This window comes from Alosa sapidissima, chromosome 4 (assembly GCF_018492685.1).
Source record: "Alosa sapidissima isolate fAloSap1 chromosome 4, fAloSap1.pri, whole genome shotgun sequence".
Taxonomy (NCBI): domain Eukaryota; kingdom Metazoa; phylum Chordata; class Actinopteri; order Clupeiformes; family Clupeidae; genus Alosa; species Alosa sapidissima.
The window spans coordinates 33,542,534-33,565,598 of NC_055960.1; the positions used below are offsets into that span (position 1 = coordinate 33,542,534).

The 23,065-nt window shown below is 43.6% G+C and overlaps 1 protein-coding gene across 4 annotated transcripts in view; it reads left to right on the forward strand.

Moving 5' to 3' along the window:
* The window catches only part of raly (RALY heterogeneous nuclear ribonucleoprotein), an 88,545-nt gene that overhangs the window by 23,450 nt on the left and 42,030 nt on the right, over positions 1–23,065 (forward strand). The gene's annotated exons all lie outside the window — the stretch shown is intronic.

Here is a 23,065-nt window from a genome sequence, read left to right on the forward strand (position 1 = left end):
TGTGCGTGGATGTTTCTGCCGGCAGTACACAGGGTCATCTTCACACTTCCTGCTGTGGCTCTGGAAGAACAGCTGTCGGCTAAATGTGTTGTTTGTAATCAATGGCAGGAAATTGTCCACCTGTCAGCAGATACAGTATCGGTAAAGTCTTTTTTTCCCCTTTCCTTTTTGGTCTGGTGGTGTCCCTCAATCCTCTCTCAGTAGATTAGTGCATTCCTGTAGGAGCCTTCCTCCCATGACCTTTGACCCGTGGCTGCCATGGCCTTCATTTCAGCTCTCTGATGCTGCTAACATACCAATGCCATATGTGCATATGTCAAAACAAAGAAGTAGAACCATGTTAGGCTGTCAACAAGGTATGCATGCACAAGTAGTGAAGTGAAGAGGTTAGTGAAGTAAATGTAGAAGATAGAAAAGATGAAAGAGAGAGAGAGAATTATTGTATCAATATAAAATACATCTGGCATGTCATTTATGGGATTTTTTACCTGCTCAAGGGGTGTGTCATGTGAACTGTGACATTGGAATGCCTCTGTCAAACCCTATTTTGCTGTGTCTGACCGACTGGTTTCGGCACACAGACAGCCTGAGAGAAGAGTGATTGTGGCAATTTAAAAGACTCCGATGAGGTGGGCGGTACATGGGGACCTTGTGCCATCCCTAGTCCCCAGTCCTCACAAGTCTTTTGTGAGGAGATCCATGATGGGACCGGTCTGCCGATCAATACATGCCTCTTGTCATCATATGAAAGCATAGATAAGTGCTGAAAATGGCCTCTGGCCAATCTTCGAACAGCCACTTTCCTCCGCTGTTTCACATTTTAATATTGGACTCACATTAGGTGCTGAGTGCATATTTACTTTACGGTATTGAACATAATATTACCGACATTTATAATTGCCATTTACTGCAAGTTTCATGTTCATCAGCACACAGCCAGTGTTTACCTAATCACACACTTGCCACCAGCGTCAGCAACTCAACTCATCGTCATGATGTATGTGCCAATATACAAATCCCAATACCATAGCTACATGTATACAGCATATAATATACATATCTGAGTATATTATTTATTTTTGTATTTAAAATACATTTTTGTGTTATTATATTCAGATAAACAGCAGATATAAGCAGATTTTATAACAGTATTATTTCAAAACAATATTAAATATTCAACCCTGTATTGTGTTGCATATCACAGACAGCCACAGTGTTTGGCATTAGAATTGCAATATGGAAGTTTTCTCATACTGTGTAGCTCAAACCCTTTGACTGAGTAAACATATAAGCAAGGTTCAGGGAGTGCCGGAACAGATGCAATACGCTCAGATTAATAAGAGAGCAGGTGAGAATGTTAGCCTGTGCTGATTATGGGCAAGGAGTTGATGGAGAGGGAGTGTGACATGTTGACTTGGAGGCAAGATGACATTGAGGACGAGCGGTTCAGTGGCAGTGACCTTTTAATGGCTGCGTGGGGCACTCGGGTGATTGGGAATATTCAGCAACAATTAGCATCACATCAGCGCAAAGCGAACGGCGGGGAAGGGAGACGCTAAAGCAATTACAGATGCAGAGAAATGTCAGGGACCCATTGGCCAGGTGGCGGCCATGGCAACAAACTGGGGGTGTATTGAGTAAGAGTGAAGAGAGAGAGAGAGAGAAGGAGCACATCGTCTCAAGTGTGCAATACCACAACCCAGTCATCAAACTTGTTTGGTACTGCGCCTTACAGTGAACAGTTAGGGTTTTGATGTTCAGCAGATTTATGCTCAGATATCTTTATGTACAGGTGACTGAAGAGGACATGAAGCATGACAAATTCAATCACAGCAAACTCTGTTATGATCAAAACAAGTCTATTGCAACTTATTTCTCAGACCCAGATGTACTATAGTGTGGTAATATGAAGACTATTAATCAATTATCAGTGTGACTGATTATATAGAGAAGTGTTTCTGATTATATAGAGAAGTGTTTCTGATTATATACTGCCAATACAATGCAAATGAAATGAAGGTAATTATATGTTCTTAAATAAATAGTGTAGAATTACAATCTTCATTATGTGGTGAGCTTGTAGAAAATCTGCAGTTGTCACCTCAAAAGGCAGGCCTTTGAAGAGATGCATGGTTCTCAGACCCCTGGCTTATGCTCAGTGTATATATATAGGAAACAAAATTAGCTCAAGTTTGAGTTCAAGTGTGCAGGTTTTTTCAACATATTTTCAACTATACTTCTCTTGGATCCAACATCCATCCTAAGTGGAGATTGTGATGTGCTTGTGCATGACTTTTCTATGATTATCAATATCTACAACAAATTCACTAAGATAGACACTTCACTAAGATAGACAGAGGCCTTGCTTCACAATGTTAGTCAGCTCCTCTTCCTCTGATGATGGTGGCAAGAAACTCTGGCTCCTACTGCCCAGATGTTCTGCGCGCAACATAATAATGACAGACGGGTTACAAAAAATAAACGGGAGATCATGAAAAGAAATAACAAAACACCTCTGCATTCAGAGAACAGGCGAGGGAGGTATGCGTCGGATGCATTGAAGTAAACACAGTCTTCCAAAAATACATAAAAACAACCCCTTGTCTAATGAGAACAAGTTCTGATGCCTGTCAATGTCTGCTCACTGTCCCAGAAACCCTTTACTATTTGCATCTATTCAAGTGTGCGATCCAGACCTATATCTGTTGATGAGAAAGACAGAAGAATCAGAAGAAGAAAAAAACATACATACCAAATAAATAAATGCAAGATTTGAATATTTTATATGTGTGCCATTGCACTGGGAATGAATTGGCAGTGCAATATTGGCAAGAGAAGAAATGATTTCAGAGGGTATGGTTGTTGTAATTGTGAGGCAGCAAACAAGAAAAAAGATCAAACTTAGAGGCAGTGTAAACTTAAATACATCTCCCATTTTTCACATGCTGAGTGCAGTCACGGATCCCTTCATGACAGGGCTTGTGATGGTTCGCTAGATAAACAGGAAGAGGCAACGGGCCACTGACGGACTGCAAGATGAGCCAATCAAAAGAGGCGAGGTGAACAGACAGACAGATGGGTCGACAGACTAGCTGCGATGGAGATCGCAAAGCAGCCGGACAGACGTGACAGGGAACCAGACAAACAAATGGGAGGGGGGGGGGGGGGGGGGGGCAACAAAATCTGAAGACTTTGCCACAGCTGCGCTAAAACTAACCTATAGTATTTCAGCTGTGCCTGCCTGCAAGAGCAACCATGCAGTCAGGCTTGTAAACACATTTCTCTCCGAATGATCTCAGTGACCATGGTGCTGCTGCCGACCTATCTCTTTCCACCCATGATCAAGGAGTGGTGCGCTGACTTGCACCGTGATATGAGCAGGCCAAATCGACTAGATTACAGCAGCGGTTGCGACTCACAGAGACACTGTTTTTCACAGGGTCCTTGAAGGGTCAAAGCACATCAATTTTTCACTGCCGGGCTAATGTGGTCGTTGCAGCCCCGGCTGGGTGTAATTAAGTGGAAGGGAAGTTTTAGGAAGGTGTTTTGTAGGAGCGGAGCCTCGGCACTGCTCATGGATGTGCTCCACTCTGCTGCTTACACACCCTCACACATGGCATGGGTTATTCATGGGCATTTTTAATGTATTCCCACACCACAGGAAAAGGGCAGTTTTCTGTGTGTGTGCTCCTTCTTTTGGCTCTGACAGTGAGAGCAAACTCTAAATACTGTACATTTAGTGAGAGCTCAGAGGTGACAAAAGGTGACTGTTGAAGGAGAAGTTTGTGATTCATATAGTCCTGGCTTTGTAAATGGGAAATAAAGATAAACAATTCCTGCACAGTCAATCCAATCGACGCAGTGCTTCAGGAGCATGCAAAGGAGAGGTGTAATTTGATTGACTGTTGAACTCAAATATCAATAGAAATATCAATCAGGAGCATGTGTCTATGTGTGTGTGTTTGTCTATGTGTGTGTGTGTGTGTGAGTGTGTGCGCCTTTTATTTAGGAGAGTAATGGAGAAAAATTAAGCGTTTGTACAGCATTTGTACAATCCAAGTAAGTTGGGTGTGTGTGGGGTACACACGCACGCACTTGTTCATGCGCGTGTTTAAACGAGGAATGCAATGCATGTTTGCCATGTGGATCTGGCAGGCTTAGCAGATGGGAGGGGCAGAGAGAGCTGACCTTCACCGCCAGCTGAACAGTGCATACGCACACGCCATTGTAAGTTGTGTGCTCTCTCTCTCTCTCTCTCTCTCACTCTCTCTCTATCTCTCACTCTCACACAGACACACACAGGCACACATGCAAACAAACACATTGAAAGGAACGTACACAGCCTTGTCTGCGAACACCCCTGAACAATTCCGATGCACATAAACCATGCCAGTTTCACCACATGCCCACAGAGCCAAAATGCCAGGGCTATTTATGCCAGTCTACGATTATAAATTATCCACACTTACAATTATAACCTGTATGAATGTTGGCTTGTGTGAGTACAGTGTGCAAGTGCACCAAAGCATCATGTGATGAAAACAACTGACAATACAGCACACATTTCTATCATTTGGTGAAAAACAATCATGTTTTCTACTATATGTCTGTGCCCATACTAGAAACATGCTGCATCTGTAAAAGCGTTGGTGCTTTGAGTTGCCATTGACATTGTGGTGAACTGGAGGGTTAATATTGATAAATGTTCAGTTTGACTCTAGAGTATTCACTGTTTTACAACAGTTTTCTTCTGTGAAGAATCATCTTTGGCAAGAAAAAAAAAAACATTGCTTCATAGAAAGTATCCTGAATGGCATGGTTACCTGCCCTTACTTTACACATAATAAGCTTTTAATATGTCATTCATTCATGAGAAAAGACCACGAGGAAGTTCCATGATTCATGCCTTTAGTGCAGTTTTGGGCAGCGATATGTACTCACATGAGCATTCTCATTACTTACATAACTACATTTTGTTGTAAATGAGAACACATTATATGAAGAGGGATTGGGGTTTTCTGTTTACGATTAAAGCTTTTAAATTGTAAAATGAACCCTTGTAGGTGTAGGTACACTTGCCTCTGCAGAGGTGGGGGTGTTCTGTGTGCTGGTCAGGTATAGGGGTGTCGCTGGCAGCGTTTGCCCCCTGCTGCACCTGCTTCACGTCCCCTCTACCCCCACGCCCACCTCCTGGCCCTGCATGGGGTGAGGGCTAAGCCAAAGAGTTAGCTCCACTCCAGGCCGCCGTTTATTAAAATCCATCCGCTAGCTGATTAATGGAGGGCCATGTGTTAGCGTGAGTGCTCTCTGCCAGTCTCTTCCTCTCTGTCCTGCGCTCTTTCTCTCTCTCTCTCTCTCTCTCTCTCTCTCTCTGTCCCGGGCTCAATCTCTCTATCTTTGTACCATGCTCTCTTCCCCTCACCCTCTCTCTCTCAGATCCACTCTCTCTCTCTCTCTCTCTCTCTCTCTCTCCCTCTCTCTCTCAGATCCACTCTCTCTCTCTCTCTCTCTCTCTCTCTCTCTCTCTATATATATATATATATATATATATATATATATAGTCTTATACACACACAGATACATACACACAGCTAAACTTCAGCTAAACAAAAAAAGTAAGACATAAGACATTTTCAAAAATGTAATTATTATTAAATGATTAAAATAAGTTAAATTAGTTAATTGGTTACATTTAACCAGCTGAAATGTCGATTGACAATGATGTTGACTAGTGTGAACAGCACACAGCATTGTGTCACTCACTGACACAGACCAACCCCATAGCCTTGCTGGCCGTCTAGAGACCTCTCAGCACGTCAGTCTGAAGTGAAGTTGTGAGGGATCTCCTTGAGCAGATGTTGAAAATTCAACTTACAGATCAGCTCTGTGGACTTTTGATAGTGTCAGACCTCTCAGGGTAGTTTGTTACCAGACCAGAGTCCCTAAGTAATCTCTCAGTCCAGACGCGAGGAGAAGGAGCTAGCATGTGTCAGCTCAGCTAGTAGCCTACAGCATCAGTTCTGAGTGATCGCTCTTACCAAAGGCTGGAGGTGCAGCATGCACAACAGGTCACGGATGGATAATAGTGTCAGTCAAATTCATTGAAATTTTTCAAAAAATGTCATTGTTATTGCTGTATAGCTCATTACAAATAACCAATACCACAAAATATAGTTCCTTTTTGCAAGAAATTATTGAAATGCTAATTAAAGGAATACTTTGTTAATGACCCTTTGGGCATTATCAAGGATTTAACGCTGAACAGATACATTTCTTATTCATGCATTTTTCTGGTTCATTTATAAAAATAAATTATTAAAAATAAGTAACTAATGGTCACTAAAATATAAGATTTATGGAAAACAAAAACTAAAATAAAATCACAAATTCAGTTAATGCATCTCTTGGAAAATTAGCAAAGGAGAGAGCAGAACATGTCAGAGGATTTGCCAAAGAGGCTGCAGGAGCTCAATAAAAAACAGTTTGTCAGTAAGCCTATGCAGCCACCACCAATGCACTACTGTCTGTGTGTCCGCCCATTTACATTAGAGTGCGGATCGGGCCGCAAATTTCTGTCCGAACCCGGCCCGCGTCCGACAGAGTTGCGACCGAACCCGACAGGCATTTTCATTTTTATGTCCCAACCCGACCCGAGCCCGACGCAGATGATGCCTCAGTTATTCCCATGCTAGTGATTAAACGTTCACGTTTGTGGATAGCCTGTCTTTTTAGCCCATTAAACGGAACACACAACAAATTGTCTACAGAATCAGATGAGCGTGCACGCACGCAGGTCACACACAGCGCACATTAACACAAGAGGCCCAAGCAAGCATAGCCTAAATAGAATTCTTGTCTTACCATTGACGAAAAGTCTTAAAAATGAACTGCAACAGTCGTTGAAACTACAGTGCCTCTGTCACTGATCCATATGCAGCATCGACGTTAATTGGGGCAACTCGAGGAAAATCCTTATCCAGTTGAACGAGACGACCTTATAGCCTACCGGTAGCCTATGTCTTTACCACAGTATGCAACGCAAATAATCTTAAAATTTCCTGAGACTGTGCTTATGTGCCTATGTGCGATGTGCCTATGTGCGATGTGCATAACCTTTGTAGTCGTGAGACGTGACAACGCGTGTGCATTTCAGGCGGCATGCCTAAAATGCGTTGTCACGATAAACAAATCTTGCACACAGGAAGAAAGCTATTAGGTCTTTTTTACATTTTACTTTATTCTCAAAAAACAAACGTTTGCATCATGTAAAGCAGACCTGTTGGTTACCCAACATAATAAGGAATTTAAATGTAAAACTTCCAATGCATATCGCCCCCATGTGTCCGAACCCGAACCGAACCCGACTACAATTTCTAAATATTTGTCCGAACCTGACCTGTCGGGCTCAGGTCGGGTAGCCACACTCTAATTTACATGTGGTCAGTAGATAATCCCTATTAGGAGAGTGTGACGAGCCCTTCCAACAGCAGAAGAATCCCTTAAATGACTGACGGGTGGAGGAGCAGGCAGGGAAGATGTGGGGGCGTGTAGATAGGAGCAGGAGATACAAGGGCTATGGAGCCGGGAGCAGGAGAGGGAGATGGGGGAGCTCTTGTGAGCATTCTGCCCTTAAGAGGGTGCTCGTACGGGCTGCTGTTTTGACTCGCGTCCTCCCGGTGTGCGCGCGTGGGGGGTGGGGACTGGAGGAGGCTGCTCATCAAAGGCCATGGCTCTGTTGTGTGGAGTTGCTGCCTGCCTGCGTGCTCAGGCATGTTGTTCTATCGATTTCCAGCCTAGAACGTGTGCTCCCAGTGGAACATCTCCACATGTCAGGGGGTTGTATGTTTGCCGTGCGTGCCTCTGCAGCTGTGTTTGTATGTGTGTGTGTGTGTCCGTTGGAGGATGTATTTGTATTGTATATGTGTGAGTGTTAGATGTGTTTGCGTGTGCCTATGAGCTTCTGCAGGCATCTGTGTGCGTGTGTGTGTGTGTGTGTGTGTGTGCTTGAAGCTGTGTATGTGTGTGGATTTGAAGTTGTCAGCCTGCTGAAAGAGTAGATACCACAACGGTGTCTGAACATCATCAAACATGGAAAGACGGGAGGCGTGTGGCAGGAGTGGAGGTGTCAGCGGTATTAGATATGCATGTTTGGCTCTGCGTTCCTTCCCTCTGCGGCTCTTTGCAAGCAGCTACTCCAGCTTCTTTTTCCATCAGTCCCCTAACACACACACACACACACACACACACACACACACACACACACACACACACACACACACACACACCATCTCTTGTAATCTTGTTATTTATCAAAGAGCTTTGAAATTGAACAGGAAAAATAGTTTGTGGTACAAATGTCAGTACAAAGCTGGGGGCATGAGGAGCCAGAGCAGCAGGCAGGCGAGTCAAACTCAACTGAGAACCAGCAGTCATCCTATCGGAGTCAAGAGACCAGCTATGTTTTTAACTAACTTCATGTCGGACAAGTTTAAAGCCTGCTGGACTATGGGAGAATCACAGAGCTAGGAGGGCCTCAGGGAAATAGAGCATAAAAGGGGGAAGCAAAGAGGCAAATAGCAAGCTAGACAGAGAGAGAGAGAGAGAGAGAGAGGGAGGGAGGGGAAGCATGGGGGTGCTGCTGCAACAATGAGAGAGAGAGAGAGAGAGAGAGAGAGAGAGAGGGAGAGAAAGAGTCATAACAAAACAGTGTGAGCCAAAGAGACAGAATTCCACTGAGAAACAAAGACTTACAGTAAAGAGAGTGAGGCAGAGAAAAATGGCAAAAGAGAAAGGAGGTTATTAAAGCAAAACAACAGGAGGCTGTTGCCCATATGCTGTATACAGGCTGTATGTACTACTATATATCAGAGATATGGTAACAGAACATGTATGTACGAGGGTGGGCCAGCTCCAGGGAAGGGAAGAGCAGAGCAGAGGGGATCCTGTGTCCTGGGGCAGAGCTGGTGGGACTGAAGCCAGCCAGGGCTACGCGAGAGTCGGCTCCCAGCCAGGCCGCAGGCTTAGGATAAAGAGCGCTGCTGCTGCTGCTGCGGCCGCACTAATCCCCTGCAGGTCAGATGATCCACAGCCAGCTAAATGACCAGTCTCAGTCTGCACTGCTCTGCACTGCACTGTACTGTACTGCACTGAGCCTCTAAGTAACCCCTGTCCCCAGTGCTGTCCAGTCACCAGCCCCTGGTGCCTCACTTCACATCCCCATCAGCGAGCTTCTGACGGGGCACTGAATAGAAGAGTAGGGTTCAGGGAGGGGGGGGCTGGAGAGCTGACATGTGTCTGAGGACATGTAATAGATGGAGCATGTACTGAGGACATGTACTAGATGGAGCATGTACTGTATGTGAGCTGCATGACCTACATAAAGGAAAGAACTGAGACATAGAGGACAGTGTTATGTGTCATGCAATGTCAGAGGAGAGAAAGAGAGAGAGAGAGAGAGAGAGAGAGAGAGAGAGAAGAGAAAACATGGCCATTTTATTTTTTTCTTGGAGAATAGAAAATCTGGAACAGTTACATTCTGTTCCTTCTTGAGTTGTCTGTCCTTGCAGCTTAGCAGACAAAGACCCGTGGATGAGGCACAATGCTTTTGATTTTATAAACTGTTCCATCACATACACGGTGCTAGAAGAGAATCAATAGCCTACAAAAGACACAATACAAGACTCTGCTACAACAGATCCGCTCAATGACCTTCACTGTTATGTAGTCAGTTTAGCCTGTATATCACAATAGTAGCTGCTGCAACTTTGCTTCACCCAACGGCCAACACCGACCTTTCCTTAAACATTATCCAGACAACCAGACAAGTCTGCAAAGGAAATGTTTTCCAGCACTTTATATCACAGGACAGCAGTGAAATGATCTGAAAAGCAATTATAGTTGTTATAATTATATAATATATAATTAATCATAATTATAGTCCTATAAAATTCTCTGAGGTGTAGCATGCTGATCTAAGTTGTCCTTGTTTGTTGCAAAAACAAATACACATCCATGGTGTTTTATACACAAATATTTGCTACAGTATGTAATGCGTTATTGTAATCATTTTGCTGTGCCGTGATGCAATTACATATTTTACTGATAAACCAGTTTTTCATTTACAGCAATATGACTGCTGTACTCTGGCACAGAATGTTCACCCACATGCTTGTCATTGTGGATATTTACTTGATAAATTCCTCAGATGTTTGCTTGTGCTCTTTGTGGAGCGTTCTGCAGAGGTATGTCATACATCTGACTAGTATTTTTCACTTTGGAAGTCTTGCCTTTCATCTCGGACTGAATGTAATGAGGCAACGCGCATCCTGACACTCTGCGTTGCGTTCCCACACAAATGTTTGCCGAACACATCCCGAGAACTTTACTCAGGCTTTTGTGCGTCCTGCTTCCAGGGGAGAGTCCTGATGCAGTGGGGGGTTGGTGTTTGATCTCACACTGCTCTTCCTAAAGAAGCTGCATGGCCCTACATATTCATCAGGTTTGGGGGGAGAGAATTATACTTTACACTACGCATCGCGCTCACGCTCTCTCCGAGTTGATGGATATTTAATGAACTCTTCCTGCAATCTCCATGTTACGCTAGCCAGCAGCATTACTCAAGGTTGCCATGGATCTTCTGCAAAATCAACATCTTGATAAGTCATCATCAAGCCTTTGATTTTCTTTATTCCTTTACACAAATTAATAATTTATAGTGGTAAGCATTTTCCTTATAAATATATATCCATTTTCCATAAAACATTCACATAGATTGTAAATGTGTATATATTTCCTGTGTGGTCTACTGGACAAGTATTCTCTCCTAAAGCTACACTGGGCCTACATATCTTATTTGGAAAGGTTTTGCCGTTTTAAGTGTAGATTTTTTATTGCCTTTCCTTTCATATTCATGTGTGCCAGTATTGCAGACACAACCTGATTTCCTGAAGAACAAACCAAACATGATGCAATGTAGGACAGGAAAGATGTAGGACTATGCCGTACATTTTCGAACCCAAACCTTGGTAAACTTGACAAAGAAGTTTTGAAAAAGAGCTGCAAATGATCTATTTATTGGCAGTGAAAGCAGGCAAGTAGGGATAGCATTGACATTTTTATGGAAGTTTTACACGGTACGGTGGCAACATCGCCTGCAGTGGGTTGAATTTAAAGCCATTGTCAGTGCCTACTGGAAGCCTCTTGTTGCCTAGGCCCTAGTTATTGGCATCATTCCAGTGCTGGAACAATAATTTGGTTAGTCTGCAAATCCAACTGCCATTAAATAAAACATTGACCTCAACATCAGGGTCACAGTTAAACAGCTTATGTCTGACCTCTGAAATATTCACAATATTGCTGACAGGCTATATATAATGTGCCAATATGCAACACAGTGAGCGTTCTGCCCTCTGTTGCGACCACATCATCATCCTCATTAACATTTCCATCTGGCTGTTGTGCAAATATAAAGCCTTGTGTTTGAGTTCATAAGAACATTTTTGGAAACATATCCAGCTAAAAGTCCATGCTAAGCAGTCATAAGTGTCCCTACATGTACATGCAGAATTTATTCTATTGCAATTAAGCAATGCTGGTGAATGAAGGCACTTAAAACCTGACAAAGGCAAATGTTTATGAGGTCATTCTCCCCGGAGCTCGAACTTGTGACCTTGGCAGAGTGGGGTAAATCAGGAGAGCTTTAGGAATGTGGCCAAGACCTTTCATCATGCAGCCAGCTTCTGACAGCCAGTGGTTTAATTCTCAGGGTCTTATTGCTCTCCACATCAACAGCCATGTATTATCATTTACTTACCACAAAGGGCAGCACACATTTGTAGTCACGACAGCACATCATGCAGTTACAGTGAATGGGATGGTTTCTACATACAAAATAAGCACTTAATTTCAGATGTCATTCATTGATTGGCAAACTACAATCAGACGGCAGCAGTGTGATGGAGACAGAATATAGAGACACGGATTGGACAATTATTCAGAGATGAGGGTTACCCTTCATCAATAAACCTTAATCAAGGAGGGACGATCATCCTTAGATTATTTAGTGAATCCGCAGCTTTGATGCGTGTTTGTTGTGGCTCTTGGCTCTGCTATCTGCTGCAGTTGAATGAACATGGTGATCAGCGTTACAGTCTGTAAGATCGTCTGCCTGATGCAGAGCTGCCAACTCTCACGCATTGACCGCGAGATGCATTCATTTGATGGGCTCCACGCGCTCTCGCTGCAATACAATGCGTGAGGGTTGGCAGCTGTACTGACGGGTCTCATTCAACACTGGGCAAGCTAGTTATGGGGGAGATATGTTACGTAGTCAGCAGCCTAATAGGCTGCTTACTCTAAATTGGACTGGTAAGGTGTTTCTACAACCGCCTAGCATAGTGAGACACATATGTCCATTGAATACCTATGCCTTGGGAGATATAGGCACGAGGGTGGTGTGGATTGAATGTAGTAGAGTTCAGTAACCTAGCCTAGTCAGTTTAGCTCAAATAATCTCTTCAAGTTGCTAACGTATCTCTTCGAGTCTTTTTGCACTCGTCAAAGGCAGACACTTGCCTTCACTCAGGCACAGCCAAATAGTCATCCTCACAATGGAGCAGCACTGAGTTACCACGCTTTGCTCTGTGCACTGACCATCCTTCCTGCTTTTGCTGCTTTCAGAGAGTCAGGAACAATGGAAATTCTCACCAATTACTGCAGAATCAGCTTGACCACCACCACTATGTGACAGCACAGGAGTGATTCCACAAGATACCTCGGGGCTAACATTTGAAAAACAGTGGGTGCTAAGAGAGTTCTGAATATGTTGCGCTAATTAGGAGAAATGTGTAATCCCTGTACCCACTGGTGAATGACTATCTGATGTGTGAGATCTCGGCTGGCCTAATTAAGGAATCCCTGATTACAGGCAGAAGTAAATGATGATCACAAGAGGCCAGTGCAGCCACAGGGGTTGGGCACTTTTTAAAGGCCACGAGACAATTGTGTGTGTGGGTGGGGGTGTGTTTATGTGTGGGTGTGTGTGGGTGTGTGGGTGGGTGGGTGGGTGTGTGTGTGTCCATGGGTGTGTGTGTCTATTTGTCCATGTGTGGTAATGGTCCTGCATCTGCTGCCTGGAGTGAAAATTGTTCGATGTCTTGCGTGCCTCCCAGATACTTGAAAAGGTGGTTTAATCTTTGCTAACAAGTGACTGGAGACTCAGAGGTCATTGACTCTCAGCAAAATTCGTCAGAATAACACCGGATTCTCTCTCTCTCTCTCTCTCTCTCTCTCTCTCTCTCTCTCTCTTGCTCTCGCTCTTGCTCTTGCCCTTTTCTCACACACACATGCTCACACGTGTACTGTATACTCATATACCTCGCTGCTAGATCAGCAGAGCAGTGTGTTAAGTTGAAACACCTCGGCTTGTCAATGTTTGTCTTTTTTAATCCTGTTCATATTGATACAGAGGTAGTGTGGGTGTGTGTGTGTGTGTGTGTGTGTGTGTGTGTGTGTGTGTGTGTGTGTATGTGGAGCGGAGCGACGGCTGCTCTGCTGACTGAAATGGCTGCTGAAATGATTAACCATATAGAGCTCAATGGCAGAGAAAGGGCGCGCAGCTCAGCTCAGAGGAGAGAGACACATTTTTTGCAGGCTGAAGCGAGAGAACTGGGTTAAGGTTTAATGGAAGTGGCTGACTACTGGAAGAGAAGAGAAGAGCAGAGAAGAGTGTGTTTAATTACTGTAGCACCGAACAAGCTTAGATTTCTCTGTTCGTGTTCTCGGCTACTTTCTTTTCCCCCTGTCTAAAGGCTTGTGTCCAAATTAGCGCTCTGTAATGGTGTGCTTATACGATGAGCCGCTGGGACTGTCTTTCACAACGCTAAATACATAGCTAATTAAAACACTGGTGTACAGAACACCCAACAAAAGCGACACGCTACAAGCTAATGTTGTCTATTAGAGGATTTCATTTATATAACAATGCCCTTCCACAGTGGCCACAATGCACAAATTGGTTTTAATTTTCTATTGAGTATCGGTGCATAATTGCCCTCTTTTAATTCCATTGTGGTCTTTGACTACAGTGTTGATCCTGTCAGAATTGTTATGCTGATCAAAACACAGCTGAAAAGGATGAACGAAACAAGACACTGTTACAACAAAAAATAACAGAAAAGAAAATTCAATGAGTCAACTCATTAGTCCTATAATTTAGGAAAGACCAAAGGAGGATGCTGTTCCTGCCTTTAAGTCCACTGCAGTGAGGCTGGTTGGCGAGTGAAAGAGTGTTTTAACCCCCTTTGGGTTATGGTCATTAAACCAGGAGAGGCCACAATCTGCACCCATGCACTATCAGCGGCTGCAGACTCTTCTCGCTGGCCGTCACAGTCCTCTCTGCTGTTGTCTTGGGTGATGTTATGTTGTTTGCTTCTACAATTATCATTGTAGAACATTGACTAATGAACGCTGTAGAACTACAGAAATTCACAGTGTTCCATAGTAACATCTGAAATCAAGCATCGCTGCATTTGATTAATTCCATCAATCAGTTGTCCAGTTGGTTGGGAGTAGTGCATCCTTAATTGCCCAAACTTAAGAAACCACTGACTGCCAACTGTAGTTCTTCAGATCAGAAGATTGAGGTTGTCCAATATTGAAAAACGCTGTTATTGATGTTAGTATGAATCAGATTGTGTCCTTTGCATAAAACATTCATGATGGCTTAATGAGGCCTTTCTGAACTCTAATTTGTTTTGCACTTGTGAATACATGTTCAGCAGCTTTCAAACGCATGTGGTTTTTAAAGTGCTTGGATTCCTTTCTGCTTGTGTTAATGTGTGCGTCTGTTCCTCTGAAGCAAAGATTCAGCCTTTCTGCTGTTTTCTCTTTTTTTTTCTTTGATCTGTGAGTTTGTGATTTCTCAGATCACCACACACAAAGAGTCTCTCTCATTTCCACCCTGTGATCAAACCATTTAATCACAATCAAAGAATTCCCCCCAGATTCGGAAGAAACACAATTATTGTATTATTCTCTGAAATGGATCATGAAGACGAGCTGCGCACTGAGCAGCAGTGAGGCTGAGCTGTTCAGCTGGGAAATTCTATGTAAATCTCCTCTCCCAGGCAGACATTTTTAGCCTGTCTACTGTAAGATGTCCATCTGAACTCCATAAACACACCACATTGTGTGGATTCCTCCAAAAGATTGATATATGATATGTACTGTCCGCACTGTTGGTGTTGATAACAAAGTCAAGGTCGTGGACTCCATTTCCAAGGGACGAACCTGCAGATATACGCAAGCTGTCATCAGACTGTACGTTGGTTTGCATAAAACCGATGATCCTTAGGAAAGCTGTTTCAAACACTGCACATATTGAGACAGCATTGTTTACCTCTGTCTCGTTCAGTTCAGGGAGGGGATTACTGATTCTGTGGACATCCTTCTCGGATTTCGATTCTGTCACTGCAGTGAAAACACCAGCAGACGTAGGGTACAGGGTGAAGCGAGGTTAGGGATCGACCCGTCCAATTTCATCCCATCACTGCAGAGGCAGGACAGAAATGAGAACTGGAAATGCTTATGCACAAATTTTTTCGCCACCCCCTCCCCCCTCATCACCACCACCCCCCCAAATTGTCTGTGAGGTAAAGTGATTTCTTTCAATTAAAATTGAATTAACACAAAGATGCCTCTCGTGGTGCCTTTGTCTTAACGGCAGTAGCTTAACGCATATTTGTGCATATGCAAGCGGTATTGGAAAGCAGGCAAGCTAATCAAATCAGGCTTGGTCTCATTGATTTCTTTTAGCTGAGTCTAAATTGAAGTAATTTGCATTATGAAATTTACTGCATTTGGTTTTCCCATGACTCAGTCTTATACCGACTTTTGTTTGTATTGCTAGATCAAATTGGAGTGGACTTCCTAACTGATAAAGACTAGAGTCCAATACACTCATCCGACCACACAATCACCATTAACAACCTTTCCCACCTCGTAACACAATTTTTAAACTCCTTTTCTACCTTTGCTTGTGATAGGTCTGGTTGAAACCAGTGGTCTATGGTTTAAAAACAGATCCATAAGAAGAACTATGAATGTATGGAACAAAATCTTCAAAAGTCTTTTGTTGTCATCTTTTTTTACCGGGGCATTTGGGGGAAAGCACTTGAGAGAGAGAAATTCTCTTGTTTTCTGCCGACTCCTCAGCAGCACGGCAGTCTTTAAAGAGTCAGAGGAGCTTTGGCTGCTCCTTGGTTCGTGAGACATCAAAGGGAAAAGTACAGAGTCCCCTTCAGTCTGTCAACACCCTGTAGCCTCATCAGACCGTGTACAGACAGACAGACAGACATCCCCACTTCCAGCCCTGCATACACATTCATCATGACTTAAAGATAAAAGATCCCGCTAACAGCTCATTAATGTGCCGCAGCATTAGTAGATAGGCACAGATACTGTACAAGAGGTGATTAAACACATTCATGATTGGCATTGCCATCATTGGTATGCTTTATGTCAACAATTTAAATAGAACTGTGTAAAGCTGTACTCTGTGGTTTTATAGAAGTTGTTAAGCTCTACTCGGAAATTTCCTACATAATCATTTCCTGTTTGGTTAAAAGATGTTTTGAATCGCATAAAATTGTTCATGACTAAAACTGTCAATCTTACTTGAAAATGATTCGTTATTCATTCAGTACCACAGTGCTTGTATGATTTTTCTCAGAAAGATGCTCTGGAAACAACTACAAGGCTACGGTTGACAGTGTATGGTCCTCTTGAAAATTGCACTTGGAAAACAGGATATGAGATTTCCTGATATGAGCTGTTTTTTTTTTTTAATTTATCTCAGAGCTAGCAGCAGATGTGTACTTTTTACATTCCCACCCAGGAAATGAATCACCACTCTCTCTTCTTAGATGTTATTATTTGCACAACTATTTGCATGTTCTTTGCCTGGGTGCAAGGAGAGGTGAGCGATTTCCCACTCATTGTCCAAAGGAGGCTGCACATAAAAAGTGTCTGAGTCATTGTAGTGTGTGCATTTGCAGGGCCCCCAAGTAGAGGTTTTGTCACTGAGCTTTGTTGCACACAGTTGTCAAGTTAAGACCATTAGTATTCTGCATCCATGAAAATGTCTAGTTCACGACTTGCATCAGGTGTTTTTTTTATATGTTGCTTCAAAGGTCTATTTTCACTAAATAGCATATTATACCCAATTCTGCTCAGCCTGCTGGTATTTACTGTAGCATTAGTGTGAGCTGTCCATGAATGATGCCCTGCTGGACCTGTGCAGATGGCCTCACAGGGAGGTCACGTCACTGATGTCACATCAGTCAGGGATGGGAAGATTCATGACATCGGTGCACCAGCAGAACAAGTGCTCCAATTACAGACGTTTCTATTCACACATCACAAAGATCTCCAAACTTGATTTTCTGTTAAGATCATGACACCTTAAACATTTTTGCTATTTCATCTGGGTTTGCTGCATCAATTTTCAGTGATGTAGTACTCGAGTCCGGTCTTGGACTCAAGACCGGTCTCGGACTCGAGACCGGTCTCGAGACCGATTTCTGCTTTCTCGGACTCGACTCGGACTTGTTCCTTCAAAGACTCGGTCTTGACTCGGTCTCGGACCACAGTGGGAGGAGAAGGACTCGTAATTTCAGACCGAGTCCTCGAGACCAGCGCATTTTTTTATGTTCATATTAAAAAAAAAAATGAAAATTAAATTTCACGGCAGCCACGTCTTTGCCCCTTGCGTTGGCCTTGGTGCCCCCTTCTTTCAATATTCTGCTTTGTGTCCGTTTAATAGCGATTTTTATTTAGCCTATAGCCTGTCAAAATAATCTTAGCATCACAGCGCAAACTAATTCAGTTTTACAGAGTGGAGAAAATGACAGCGCATGGCAAGACAGAAAGTCCAAACTCACCCATTCTTCTCAGTTGAAATACTCGCAAGCCTACAAGCCTACTCATCACACAGACACATCTACATAAGGTGCTATACCCATCTCCCCTACCCATTCATCTCGGTGGAATACTTCATGAACCCTTAGTTCAACACATGACAAACCATATATCAGAATAAACAGCAGACCTTACCAGAAATAAAGCAGTCCCCTGTACAGTAAGCCGTTCCAGAGTATATTCTGGTTAAATTAAAAATGTAATCTGCAGCAAGGTCTACATTCATGTCTCCAACTTTGGTCTTTAGGTTTCAAAATGTGTTTAAATCGTTCTTCATGATTTTATAACAGGCCAAATACAAAATAAATGTTACAAATATTGCCTAGATATAGGTAAATATTAAAATCAGAGGATATACAGCTGAGTAAGAGTTTGTGAAAGGAGTCTTAATGATCAAAAAATGCTAAGCATGCATCTAGGCTATTTGAGTTTCTTAAAGCTGAGCTGTGCTTAAATTGTTCAATACATGATTCCATAACAGGCCAAATATAAAATAAATATAAATATTAAATATAGCCTAGATATCTAAATATTAGATGATCAGATGATTTACAGTTCTATGTAATATGTCATGTTTCATGTTTTTGTAATGTTTCATACAGTGATGCAGGTCTACTGCTGTGAATAGGCTAAATACAACTTTGATTATTTTTATAGCCTACTACTGTATAGTTAACTTTGGCCTTGGTGCCCTGACATGTGGCCTTTGTGCCCCCCACCAAATATGCCCAACTGAAGGCCAAGTGGCCTTGCCCCTAAAATGGTGAAATTCCAAGCCTGGGCCTAACTGTTGATTATTAATTGGGGTGATATTAAATCATGAATATGAAAACTGACATGTTTTTATGGTCTTGGTCTCGACTCGGACTTGCTTCCTTAAAGACTCGGTCTTGTCTCGGACTCGGCATAGGCGGTCTCGTCCCCATCACTATCAATTTTAAGGAAAGACCTATTATTTTCAAGATCACTAGGCCTGCTTTTTTAGTATCCAATGAAACAATTTATTTTCTGTGACGCCAGACTGATTTTTGTTCTGACATACTTGAAGGGCTTTCATTTGTAGCCTGTAGCACGTAATGCACAATGCGATGAGTTAATTTCATCCCTCACAAACTAATGCTAAATAAAGTGATCTGGGCAAAACATTTAGCTAATCTGATACCACGCAATGCCAAGCACTGATGGATCAGTGCACAGACAAGGAAGTTCTCCGTACATCAATTTGTTAAATGACACTGTTTCCATGAAACTTTCCATGAAAAATCACAGCCAACAAAAAAATCTTCGTCATGTCTCTCTACATAAATTGTTAAGTAAATTGCTACAAATTGATCAGCTGATTTCTGCTATATTGTGACATGTCAACATATGTGCCAATTTTGGTCACAGCCTGTTCTCATTGTGTGGTTTCTGCAGCACAGTAGGTGTGCTCAGTGCTGCTCGCTGCAGAATCAAATTAGTGCCCAAGATGTTAACTAGCACCTAGCATCGCTTCTGCAGTTGGTCATATCCCAGTGAAGGGCATTGTGTTGAATCCAGTTATCTTGAATTGCAGTTCATCACAGTGAGCGTGATAATCATTGTATTGCATTTGTAGTTGCTTCATATGTACCTTTAATGTATAAGATGATTGGCAATGCGTTGAGATGTATAGAACATATTGCATTGGCCTCAGTGATGTAGATGCACATTCCTAGTGTTTTCATAAAAACAAAAAAAACTTTCACTAGAATCACTGTTCATATTTGTTTTACTAAAGGTGTGCCAAGTACTGCACCCAGTACATCCATTTTTGTAACGCTAAAAAACTAACGTTAAAATACCTGAATATTTCTGAATAAGAAGAAATTAAACATTGGCATGAGCTAAACAAGGCTTCTGAACAGAACAGCCCTAAAGAAGCCTAGTTCTAATCAAACTTATGTCATCTAAATGACAAAAAATGTCCTTGCTTAAACAATAAGCGCTTTCTACCAGCTTTCATGTCCCTAATCCTTTTGAGATGCTGTCCCAAAGTGAAATGGTTTAGGCTCCCCTCCTGAAATCCTCCCGTGCTTTTCTCCGCATGACGGAGAGAGAGAGCTGCTCAAGTGTTGAGATGAGGCCCTGCCAAGCGAAACATAAGAAAGCATTCCATTTGACACCTTGCATAATGCTTCCACAAAAAGAGAGGAAAGAAAAAAAAAACACAAACACACACACACACACACACACACAAGAGGCTGTGAGTGTGAGAGTGAGTGTGTGCTACGCATGCTGGCAGATTGTGGTGCGGTGTGTATGGAGTTGTAAACTTCGGAGCCCACAGCAGGGAAGAGGGGGGTTGCAGCAAGGGCAGTGGTGGCTGCAAATTTAATAGGAAGTTTCTTCTGAATAGAGCTCTCTTCAGCATCTCGATGCCGCCTGTCTTTGGCAGGGTAATTGGTGGCTGTCACAATCCGCGGCGTCCTCGCCGGCTCCGTTTCTTCCGTATAACTATTTGTTTACACTGTGATTAAAGAGCCACATAGTTTATTATGAGAAATTAAGAGGTTGAGAGAGAGAGAGAATTTGAGGTGATGTGAAAACTTTAAGTCACGACTAAGTGTTTATGTTTCCTGACATGGCGGACAAATGCTGTACTCAACAGAACCTGAAGTTGAGACTTTCTCGACCTCCTGCTGGGAAAACATAGGAATGCCAGTCAAAGTCAGAGTTCCTGTTTATAAATGCTGGGCAAGTCAATCTGCCTCGACTTTAAAGGCAAAAATACGAGTTTGGAGTTCATCTGGAGCGCAGCACAAGGCATGCCATAATGGATGAAAGAGGAGCCAGACATATGCCATAATGGACGGGAGAGGAACCTTGAGTTGAAGATGTAGAAGGAAGATAATGCACACCATTTTGACCCCTTACCCACCCCCACACCACCACCCCTTATATGTTGTGTAAGAGACAGATGTGTGTGTGTGTGTGTGTGTGTGTGTGTGTGTGTGTGTGTGTATGTGTGTGTGTGTGTGTTATGGAATAGATAGATAGATAGATAGATAGATAGATAGATAGATACTTTATTGATCCTCAAGGGGAAATTCAAGGGGAATACAGCGTGCAAATAGAACCCAGCCACCTTTTCACTATCTGCTGATTGAGTGAGGCACACTGGTGCACACAGGAGCAAATTAGCCTCCTGGGAGACCAGCGCGTTCAAATTGAAATTGACAGCAGGTGACACTCGCAAGCTCATTAAAATACCGCCGTGGCATTAAAAATAACACTAAAAAAAAACATGGCGTGAGAAAGCGGTAGTGGCCAATGTTTTGCCATTCAAGCGGATCCAGAGGGAGATAGAAAAAAAAAAGCTCATCTAATTGGAGGAGCAGCTTGGCGAAGGCTGGCCCTGCCAGGAGCGCTGCTTGGGCAACCTCTCACCCTGGGGAGCCCACATTCGAGGCCGGCCGGCAGGCCGATTGGCTCGGCTCGGCTAGGCCGGCCAAACCAAAGTTCAGAGATGTGTGTTATTTACGGGTTGGCTTAGCAGAGAGCTGGAGAGTCCAGCAGCAGGCGCCTGTGCAACCTCTCTCTCTCTCTCTCTCACTTGCTCTCTCTCTCTCTCTCACTCTCTCCCTCTCCCTCCATCTCTCTCTCCCTCCACTCTCTCTCTCTCCCTCTCTATCTCTCCCTCCACTCTCTCCCTCCTCTCTCTCTCTCTCTCCCTCCTCTCTCTCTCACTCTCTCACTTGCTCTCTCTCTCTCTCTCTCCCTCCACTCTCTCTCTCTCCCTCTCTATCTCTCCCTCCATCTCTCCCTCCTCTCTCTCTCACTCTCTCCCTCTCCCTCCTCTCTCTCACTTGCTCTCTCTCTCTCCCTCCTCTCTCTCTCTCTCTCTCTCCCTCCATCCATCTCTTCCTCCTCACTCTTTTGCTCTTCTCTCCTCCATCTTTCTCTCTCACGCTCTCTATCTCTCTTGTCTCTCCCTTACATCCTCTTTCTCTCTTTCCCTCACTCCTCAATCCTTTCTCCCTCTCTCTTTCTCTTGCCCTTTTCTCTCTCTCTCTCTCTTTCTCTCTCCTCCCCTTATTTTGCCCCTGCAGCTCCTTCCATACTCCCGCTGACTTATTCATTCATACTCCTCCTTACTGCTGTACTGTGTTGTGCTGGGCTGTGCTGTACTGTGCTGTACTGTGTTGTGCTGTACTGTGTTGTGCTGTGCTGTGCTGTGCTGTGCTGTACTGTGTTGTACTATGCTGTGCTGTGCTGTGCTGGGCTGTGCTGGGCTGGGCTGAGCACTGGCACTAGGACCCTATTTCTTCCCTGTTCTCTCCGTGTTGCTCAGTGGCGTCATGTGATCAGCACTAATGTGTGCCATGCATCTGTTGTGGGCAGTGTGAGAGTGTGACACACAGAGGACTGGTCCCTGCCAGCTTCTTAGAATTCCCTCTAGCGTCTGTGGATGGCATCCCTAGTCTCGGGTTAATCCAGCAGAGGTGTGGTGGGAGGCAGCCTATCCTATACTCACTGGACCCTCCCGTCCAGCCACTGCTCTCCTGTCTTGTTTCTTTCACCCAACCGTTTCTTGTCTCTTTTTCCTCTTGTTATTCTGATATTGTTCTATCCCTCTACATATCACTTGGTCTTTCTCTCCTCTTTCTCTCTCTCTCTCTCTTTCTCTCTCATGCTGTCTCTCTCTCTTCATTTCTCGTCATGTTTTCATATTCTGTGTTTTTGAAGTCTCCGATAAGCAGCGCCTCCCTCTTGCTTTCTCACACACATTCTCTCTTCTTTTTGCCATCATCTCCATTCTCTCCTTTGTCCCTCCTCTTCCCTCTCTCTCTCTCTCTAGCCTTCCCTCGCTCCACCCCTCGCCCCCCTCCTTGCTCACCTTGTGGATCGGATGTTTATGAAGAAGAAGCTGAGTGGTAGACGGAGGGGCCTAATGAAGAAAGTATCGATTTCCTATAGCGGGGATTTAATCAAACTCCCCTGACACATCCAGTGGGACAGCGCCGCGGCGGCAGCACCAAATTACACTTCATACAGCATCTATTTTTCAGCGGCGCGGATAAATGGACCTGCCCCACAGATGGATGTGCGGCCCGGGAGCTCGTTCATC